This window comes from Oreochromis aureus, linkage group 15, assembly GCF_013358895.1.
Source record: "Oreochromis aureus strain Israel breed Guangdong linkage group 15, ZZ_aureus, whole genome shotgun sequence".
NCBI lineage: Eukaryota > Metazoa > Chordata > Actinopteri > Cichliformes > Cichlidae > Oreochromis > Oreochromis aureus.
In genome coordinates, this window is record NC_052956.1 from 25548890 (window position 1) to 25559696 (window position 10807).

A 10807-nucleotide genomic window follows, 5' to 3' on the forward strand; every position below is an offset into this window, starting at 1 on the left:
ACCATGGATGGATGCACACAGCACACAGACCCCCTCCACAGCATCTCGTGTCAGCTGAATGAAAAGGACATGAAGTCATTTTCTGGATGTAAATTAAACCCTGGCGGAGACTGGAAGCTCCGCAGTCTGCCGTGCATTTGGTGGGCGAAGTGTCCTTTAACCTGAGTGAGCTGTCAGTCACATGATCACCCGTCAAGGAAAAGAGCGTGGAGCTGAACGCCCACGCTGTCGATTTGTCTGCAGAAGCATTTCAGTGTCAAACCCGTGAGGAACAAGTTCATGAAGAAACATTACACATTCATGAAAAGATCAGAACCCAGCAAACAAAGGCTGAAACAGAAATGCTTCTCCCTCAGTGCAATCACATTACAACCACATTTGAAAAATATCGTTGGTTTAGTTGATGAGAATGATTTGACCTTTAGATAAAGGACAAATATGTGTAAATCCTTAATGTACAGTTCCTGTACTACCAGAACTCGGATCAAACACAACACAAGTCACACCAGGATACTTACTGCTGTATAACTGTAGAGAAAGACCGTACATTTTATTCATTGAACATGTCAAAGATTTTCAGTTCTCAGTACACCATAGAGAACAATAACCAACCTGGGAGTGAGGTGTGTTTCTACCATCACTGTTAGCACTTCTCTGCACAAATTACATCAATCTGGGTTATTTGCCACTTCAGTATCTTGGATGTACTATTGCTGTTTGATTTATTACTATTACTGAAGGCTGCATTACAACCTGCTAGCTGTAAATAATCATGTGCAGTTCTGAAAGCAGACAGAAAGAAAACATATTACTGATACAGAAATAGTTTTCTATACAAGATCACTGCAAAAAGTGCAGCCTTACCTAATGGCCACCCTACTGTTACTCATTTTATATTAAGATTTAAAAATCTAGTTGGTATTGCTTTCAGAACTGCACATGGTTATTTGCAGCTAGCAGGTTGTAATGCAGCCTTCAACTCTAACAGTGTATGAACTAACCTCAGCTAAAGCCAGCTAATAATGTTAGCTCGGTGGTGAGTAGCCTTCCATAATAGTAATAAATCACACAGCAATAGTACATTCATGTAGCTGTAAAAAGCATGACAATATAAGTAATCCAAAGTATTCAGAATACGTTACTCACATTGAATAACTTACTGGAAAACGTTACAAACTACATTTTGTGGCATGTATTCTGTATTATGTAGTGGAATACATTTTAAAAGTAATCTTCCCAACACTGTCAATGACCTGAAGAGAGCTGGGACCACAGTAACAAAGGTTACTATTAATAATACACTACGTCGTCATGGATTAAAATCCTGCAGCGCTCGAAAGGTCCCCCTTCTTAAGCCACCACATGTCCAGGCCCATCTGGATGATCCACTGTGAAGCATGGGGGTAGAAACATTATGCTTTTGGGCTGCTTTTCTGCAAAGGGGATAAGACGACTGAAAGAAAGGATGAACAGGGCCATGTATCGTGAGCAAAAACCTCCTTTCATCAGTAAGAGCACTGAAGATGAAACATGGCTGCATCCAGCGTGACAATGATCCCAAACACACCGCCCGAAAGCGTGGCTACGTAAAAAGCATTTCAAGCTTCTGGAGAGGCCAAGCCGGTCTTCAGATCTTAATCCAATAGAGAATTTGTGGAGGGAGTTGGAAGTCTGTGTTGCCGAAGCGACAACCCTAAAACATCACAGCTCTTGAGCAGATCTGCATGAAAGAATGGGCCAAAATACCAGCTAGAGTGTGTGCAAACCTGGTGAAGACCTACAGGAAACGTTTGACCTCTGTCATTGCCAGTGTTGGGTAAGTTACTTTAAATTAGTAACTTATCAAAAGTAACCCAGTCACTTCAACTTACTTGTTACTTTCAAAGTAACTAGTTATTAGAGAAAGTAACTTTGGTTTTACTCAGAATTCTCTTGTTAATGTGTTGCTTCCCTAACTGGATACCCAGCAAGATTGCCTGTCTTCTAGCTTGCTTACTTGCCACAAGTGCACTGTGCCACCTACCAACAGAAAGGAAAAAATAATGTGTTTCTCTCGTGCATATTTCCACGAGAGAAATCCCACACCTGGACCGTTGTCAACTGCCACCATAATTCTAGCCTACGTCACAGCGTCACGTGCGCTTTTTACATCCAACACGAAAACTGCAGTCGTGGTGCTTTCAATTGTACTCAGAACTCGGAAATTCTGCCTTCCGAGTAGGAAGATGTAGGTAACTCCAGACTGCAGATTAGCTGCATACAGGGCTGGACTAGGACAAAAAAGTGGCCCGGGCATTTTGACTAGAGACCGGCCCACCATTATAGGAAAAATCATAAAGCCTTTGAATGAAAACAAACGCTGTTGTAACAGTGATGTACACTATCTTGTTGGTATATTTGTATCAATCTATCAATCATTTGCTGTAAGATTCAGATAATTATTTTTTAAAAGCTAGATATTTTAAATGATAATAAGAAAGAAAAGTATTTCTTTGTGCTCCATTTTCCCTGTTAATGCCCTACCTGGCCCCCCTGGCAAAACTTTGCTAGACCCGCCCCTGCACAGTTACCAGCTGTCAGCTACATAAAAAAAAGGATCCTGGTGTTGTCTCTCAGAATCAGTTCGTAACTTCCCTCATTCATGTCACCTAAAAGATAAACCTTTTTCTCCATCACCTGTTCAGCTCTGATGATTCAGTAAGGATATATCCTGGTTTCATCTTCATGTTTCCCTCTCACCAGATATCCAAACTGATATCATGACCAGCAGCTTTTACAGCTGTGGCTCCAGCAAACATCAGCTGACACTAGAAATTAATATTAAATAAATTCTAACAACAGCTTATCAAGCTTAAACGTGCTGCTGTTGTTTAACGCGACCTCCGCTGGGTTCTTCTTTCTGGCGCAAAGTAGGCGATAAACAAGCAAGAGAGACGGGACTTGCGACAGAAAAGCCGATCAGCTGATCATTGATCAGTTTCATGATTGAAGTAGCAACAGGAGAGGGAGGAGGAGAGAATGAGAGAAGAAGAGACAGCTGCAGCGTAAAGACGCAGAATAACTGCAGCTTTGTGTCTTTTTTCATTGTAGCTGAGGTACGGGACAAATCACGTTCCTTTTCACCTCAATACGAAACGCGTAATATTTTCTCTGAATACGAGACAATTCCGTTTTTTAGGGGATGGTTGGCAACTCTAATAACTAACCTTATTAATAAAATAAAGTTCAACATCAGTAACATCATAGCATCCGCCCAGCAGTATATAAACTCCATCATGCTAGTTAGTACGCAGTACGAGTTATTGTAACTGACTGTAAAAAGTCAGGATAACGAAAATAAACTACACCTAAACTTGGTTTATATCTGACCCAGATAGACTGCAGGTCATAACTTCTTACCTTAAGTTTAGTTCACCTGACACTCGGACCGGCGGCCACCTCGGGTCTCTCCTCCTCCTGCCTCCCCATTCCCTCATCCACCTGCTGGCCTCCACCACTTGCTAATGTTACTGAATCTGTGGAAGATAGCCACCACACGAAGTAACGAATAACGACCCTATCGAAATCCCAGTAACGATTAACGCGTTCCTGATTCTGGCATAATAACTAGTTACCATACTCGTTACCACACTAATAACGTAGTTACTGCAACGCGTTACTTAATAACGCATTAGTCCCAATACTGGTCATTGCCAACCAAAGTTAAACATATTGATGTTAGTATTGAGGTGAACTTTTGTTATTGACCAAATACTTATTTTCTGCACCATTATATAAATAAATTCTTTAAAAAACATACAATGTTTCATACAATCTTTGTCATGGTCCTGGGTCTGCGACCCAGTGATTTGAGTTTTGTACTATTATTGATCTTTGATTTCATCATAAGTTTTCACTGCTAGTCTCTTGGTTTCGGTTTTCAGTATTTCTAACTTCCTAGTTCTTTAGTATATCATTATTTCTAGTTTTTAGGTTTTGTTTATGTGCCTCCCCTGTGTTCTGTGTTATGTCTACTCTGTGCCTTCCTGCCCCAGGTTTCGTATCTCTGTAGTCTAGGTGTCTTCTGTGTCATCTTTGCCTCAGTGTTTGTGTTTTTCCTATTTTACTTTGAAAGTCCATGTCCTATATCAATGTATTCTGCTTTGCGTCCTCCCTGTCTCGTCACATCTAATTAGGTCCCAGCTGTGCTTCCCTCCTGTTTCCCATTCGCTCGTTACTCCATGTGTTTTCCTTGCTCTTTGCCGCGTTGTACCCTCTCTGTGTTTTCGTCTCCATGTTTATGCTTTCTAGTTCTCTGTTCACGGTTTTGTTTTCTACTTTCCCCAGTTTTCTAGTTAGTGCTTCATGTTTTAAGTTTCTAGCATTAGTTTCCTTGTATTCATGTTCAAGTTTTCCCAGCAAATAAAGCTGCCGCTTTGAGTTTCATTTTTGCCGTCTGAGAGTCCTGCATTTGGGTCCTTCCACAAACTACACACTCCAAACACGCTAAACCTCACAAATCTCTCACATCTCAAAACTCGCTCTCTCTCTTTTTTCCCCTCTCTCTTTCTCTCTCTCTCGCCGTCACTCCTAAACCTTCCCCCTCTTCCTAAACAACCAAATGTCATGTTGCCATAGCATTTTTGATTGGTCGACATTGTACATTTTTCCACCAACATGGAAAGGTTGTTTTTTCTTTTATTTGTTTTTTATTTGTTGGTCATAAGCAGAGAGTGCTTGCTAGTGCTGTCCTTAGACAGTAAACGTGACGAAAGTATTCAGGAAAAAAAAAAAAACGCGTATATATTGTTTATCATGACTCTGGTTTTAAAAGTGGTATACAGGGAGTGCAGAATTATTAGGCAAGTTGTATTTTTGAGGAATAATTATATTATTGAACAACAACCATGTTCTCAGTGAACCCAAAAAACTCATTAATATCAAAGCTGAATGTTTTTGGAAGTAGTTTTTAGTTTTAGCTATTTTAGGGGGATATCTGTGTGTGCAGGTGACTATTACTGTGCATAATTATTAGGCAACTTAACAAAAAACAAATATATACCCATTTCAATTATTTATTTTTACCAGTGAAACCAATATAACATCTCCACATTCACAAATATACATTTCTGACATTCAAAAACAAAACAAAAACAAATCAGCGACCAATATAGCCACCTTTCTTTGCAAGGACACTCAAAAGCCTGCCATTGTGAGATTATTCTGTTATCATAGGTTACCTTATATCTGTAATCAAAGTAGTTGAATTATGATATTGCTGTAGATCATATTATACCCCTTAATATAGAGTGTGTGATCAGTATGTAGTTTTAGTTTGCATTATACTTCTGACTTAAAAGAGTGTGAAAATCATTAGATCTATTGGATTGACCTGTATTATTCGACACTGTTGAACGTGTTACACTGTTTCTTGACATTTCATACTGCTGAATCATGAAGAGAATGTTGGGTGCAGAAGGCCTTGTTGTTCTGATAGCAGAAGAGACGACCACATTCCATACCCCCACCTTTACGGAGAGCAGAAAGACAAGGAGCCGAGGTCATAACTTAGGCGCCGTGTGAGAGAAAACATGTGAATGTTTAGGCTTTTACGACTAGGTGGGGGCTACTAGAGGCTATAAAAGGCTGAGTAACCCATCACCATTTTGAGACTTGCTGTGACCCTCTGCAGGCAGGTCTCCCCATCATGATGGTTCTTATGCTCTTAAGTGTTGAATTGTATGGAAATAAAATATTGTTCATTGAGCATTTATACACCGAGTATTGTCCTTCCTTCAGCCCAAAGATTAAAAGAACTGGGAGATTTTAACAACTTGGTGCCGGTGACCCGGATCTTTGGTGTGCTGAGGAGGGGCAGATTTGGCCTGTGGTGAGATCGTGGGGCAAGGCGAACAGAAGACCGGTCTAACAGAATAAAAAGGTAAGCACAGCCTGTTGTATTAGAAATACCAAATGTGCATATTGGGCTTTCGAAATTAATCTGTTCGCTGAGTTACACGTATTTTCACATTAAATTTGTCGGTGTCTGGTTTTTGGCGCAAGATACTAACAACATAAGTTGAGGCTGAATTCCAGTGTGTTACATAAACTGCTTCTACCAAGAAACTAATAATATACTACGTTGAGCTAGTTGCAGTTTAATTGCTTCTACCAAGAAACTAATAATATACTACGTTGAGCTAGTTGCAGCCCACTTTACCTTCCACATTTAACTTTGTCTAAGACTGGCTTCTGTAGCAATAATACATTAGAATCTTTGGAGAGGCGGCCATAAGTCCAGTACATTGAATAGAGGTTTTGAAGTGGGTTATGATGACGGTTGAGTCCTCGTTGATGCGGCCATGAAATTAGTATGAAATTAAGGTTAAGCAGATACTGGCTTACGGTGCGGTTGAGCGCCGCAACGCATAATGCTGAAACACGTCCGTAGGTTTTGGTTTATGATACGGCCGTGTTCGGTGATGCGGCCGTAAGTGCAGTAGTGAGGGGTTGCTGGTTTCAGCACATTGAAAAGAGGTTAGACGGTGGTTTATGGTGTCGGTTTTGAGCCTCGAGGGCTGCGGTCATAAAATTATAAGTAAAATATTTACTTCACCCGATTAAAGGTAAAGTAGACGCTGGTTTATGGTGTCGGTTTTGAGCCTCGGGACGAGCATCACTTCTGTTTATGATGCGATTTTGCCCGTGGTGGCGGCCATAAGCGCAGTGAAAGGGGTACCTGGTATATGGTGCGGTTGTGCTTCAGAAGAGTTCTAACAGTTGAGTTCAGAGGTTTCTGTGTAAATTTCCGCTGATGAAGAGCGCTCTTTGTGGGTCTCACTGCTGGTGAAACGCGCTGTGTGTGTGAGGCGCGCTCTGGGTGCTGTTCTGTGTGTGAAGCGCGCTCTGGGTGCTGTTCTGTGTGTGAGGCGCGCTCTGGGTGTGTTTCCGTGTGTGAAGCGTGAACACAGTGACAGTGGCGGTTGATGTGTGAATAGGAGGACATTAGTGCGAAGAGAATGCTTTAAGATCAAAGGTTGGCGCCTAGTGTACCTGTGGAAATTAATTTTGCCCTGGGGTTGGCTCCCCACGTCGTTGGACGCGGCGTCACGGACCAGCGGCGTCTGGAGGTCCAGGCTTATCACCTGAGAGCTGAGGGCCCTCAAACGATAACAGAGTAACACTGGAACGGCCGTGTAATCACGGGTTCACATTTATTCTGGAATAGAACAAGAGAATGCTTTGTCATCTAAGGTTGAGTTCTATATTAGTCAAAAGAAAACCGAGGTTAGAGTCCTCATTTCTAAAAATAGAGGTTAGAGTCCTCGTTTCAGTGACGTTTCAGTGGTTAAAATTGTTGTGTGCCTGTCCCCTGATAGCGTGAAATTAAGAACAAAGAGGGAATTTGGAGCCACATAGAGATAGACGGGCAGAATTGGGTGTATTACTCTGTGGTGTAATAAAAATTAAAAAAAAATTAAAAAAAAGGAGAGAGAGAGAGTAAGAGGTGCGTAGTGGAGAATTATTGAGAAGCAGAGAGAGGAATGTGTTGGGAGACTGGCGTGCAGTTTGCGCTGTCAAGGTGGGCATGTTGCCTGCTTATCTGTTCAATAGTGATGACAATGATATTAAATAAATCTCTTAGTGTGTTAATACAGGAAGCTACGGACCTGGACCAACTGCCCCCACAAGCACAGCGGCCGAAGCAAAATTATAGTAATGGGAACCACACCCAGCAAGAATCAGCAGCTGTGAAACAGACAGCAGCGAGGAGAGAATTAGAGGAGAAATTAAGAGAAGTTTTAACACAAAATTGGGGCCAACAGACTTGTGGAGGTTGGGAAGGCGTCCGGAGCATCACAACAAAAGGTGAAACAAAAACACACACAAGCAGAGAAATGTGAGAGAAAGGCTCCTTTTAAGGTAACGCCTAGTTTGAGAAAAAGTTAAAATTAACCTGCCTACGAATGCACACACATCCATCCATCCATCCTCATCCGCTTTATCCGAGATCGGGTCGCGGGGGCAGCAGCCTAAGCAGAGAAGCCCAGACCTCCCTCTCCCAGCCACCTCCTCCAGCTCATCCGGGGAACACCAAAGGCGTTCCCAGGCCAGCCGAGAGATATAATCTCTCCAGCGCGTCCTGGGTCTGCCCTGGGCCTCCTCCCGGTGGGACATGCCCGAACACCTCACCCAGGAGGCGCCCAGGGGCATCCTTGTCAGATGCCCGAACCACCTCAACTGGCTCCTTTCAATGTGGAGGAGCAGCGGCTCTACTCTGAGCCCCTCCCGGATAGCCGAACCTCTCACCCTATCTCTAAGGGAGAGGCCAGCCACCCTTCGGAGGAAGCTCATTTCTGTCGCTTGTATCCGCGATCTCGTTCTTTCGGTCACTACCCACAGCTCGTGGCCATAGGTGAGGGTCGGGACGTAGATCGACCGGTAAATTGAGAGCTTTGCTTTTACACTCAGCTCCCTCTTCACCACGACGGACCGGTGCAGCGTCCACATCACTGCAGCCGCAGCACCAATCCGTCTGTCGATCTCCGGCTCCCTTCTCCCATCACTCGCGAACAAGACCCCGAGATACTTAAACTCCTCCACTTGGGGCAGGAACTCATCCCCGACCCGGAGTGGGCACTCCACCCTTTTCCGGCTGAGAACCATGGCCTCAGATTTGGAGGTGCTGATCCTCATTCCCGCTGCTTCACACTCGGCTGCGAACCGTTCCAGTGCGAGCTGGAGGCCCTCACCCGATGAAGCCAACAGAACCACATCATCCGCAAAAAGCAGAGATGAGATTCTGAGGCCACCGGTGAAAGCCCTCCGCCACTTGGCTGCGCCTAGAAATCCTGTCCATAAAATTATGAACAGAATCGGTGATAAAGGGCAGCCCATCACCCACGGAAACGAGTCCGACTTATTGCCGGCAATGCGAACCAAACTCTTACAACGGTTGTATAGGGATCGAATGGCCCGTAGCAATGGGCCAGACACCCCATACTCCCGCAACACCTCCCACAGGACACCCGAGGGACACGGTCGAATGCCTTCTCCAAGTCCACAAAACACATGTAGACTGGTTGGGCAAACTCCCATGCACCCTCAAGTATCCTTGAGAGGATAAAGAGCTGGTCCAGTGTTCCGCGACCAGGACGAAAACCGCATTGTTCCTCCTGTATCCGAGGTTCGACTAACGGACGAACTCTCCTTTCCAGCACCCTGGCATAGACTTTCCCAGGGAGGCTGAGGAGTGTGATCCCCTGTAGTTGGAACACACCTCCGGTCTCCCTTCTTAAAGATGGGGACCACCACCCGGTCTGCCAGTCCAGGGGTACTGCCCCTGATCTCCACGCAACATTGTAGAGGCGTGTCAACCAGGACAGCCCTACAACGTCCAGAGCCTTCAGGAACTCTCCGTGAATCGCTACCTTATCGTGGTGGAGGGGTTTGTGTGTCACAGGGATCCCAGGGGCTATGTTGTCTGGGGGCTTTTGCCCCCTGGTAGGGTCTCCCATGGCAAATTGGTCCTGGGTGAGGGACCAGACAAAGAGCGATTCAGAAGACCCGTATGAAAAGAACATCGAGGGAACAGTTTACCCTGCCCGGGATAGGGTTACCGGGGCCCCGCCCTGGAGCCAGGCCCGGGGAGGGTGCCCGAGGGCGAGCGTCTGGTGGCCGGGCCTTAGTCCATGGGGCCCGGCCGGGCACAGCCCGAAGAGGAGACATGGGCCCATCCTCCCGCAGGCCCACCACCCGCAGGAGGCGCCATAGGGGTCGGGTGCATTGTGTGTCGGGCGGCGGCCAGGAGCGGAGGCCCTGGCGGACCGATCCCCGGCTGCCAAGACTGGCAATAGGGACATGGAATGTTGATGCACACACATGCAATGAAAAAAACAGCTTACACTCATGAACATGTGAAGATTTTCCAGCAAGGTTAAAGCAGCAAAAAATAACATACTTTTGTTGTTAAATGATGAAGTTTATGCATTACTGACAAATAAACCCTCTGGGTTGCAGGACAACAATTTACCTTCAAAGAAAAAAGAAAATAAAGAGACTGGTATGACCAACTAGTGATGAAATAACAAATTTAGTGGTTAACAGTCAAATTGTGAGATGTTTTCTGATGATTGAACAACACAAGTGATTAAAGAAAATTTATCTTTTGTGAGTTTAAAAATTTGAACATGTGCATGTTGTCCTGTCAACTTGGTGGGTTATCAGTTGATTATAGTATGGGGAAAAGAAAAAAAAAAAAACCAAAAGGGGGAGAGAAGGCTGACACAGGGCCTGGCCCGGTGTTTCTCCCCTCTCGTTGTAACACAGCCAACACAACATCATTTTCCTGTTCGTACACTTTTGTTTGTTTTTGGTTTGTTTTGTTTTTTGTTTTTTTTCTTTATGTTTAATTACAGGCTGCTTTGCCGGCCCTGAAAGCCGAGGCTGACCTGGACTCCTGCTCTCCCCTCTACGTGACCCTGACCAAATGCTGCAACAGCTGGACCCACAACAACAACCTGAAAATGTCAACAGTGCTGCAGGAATGCGATCTCATGCAGCAGAGACGGAGAGCACTAAAACCTAAGGCCCGTTTCACTACACGGGGGAAAATTCCCAGACTGCGTCAGCTGACAGAGCTGTGACGAGACGCCCGCCAAGCCCGAATGAAAAGTGAGGCCGAGCAAAGGAATGCTGACCTTAACAACTCTGCATTAACACTGTGCAGGACAGTGATGGACCAACACGCATGATCGGGCAGCAAAAGGTGCGTGGCCGAGACAGGAGGAGCAAGTGAGGTCAGAAGGCACCTCAGAATGGACAAAAA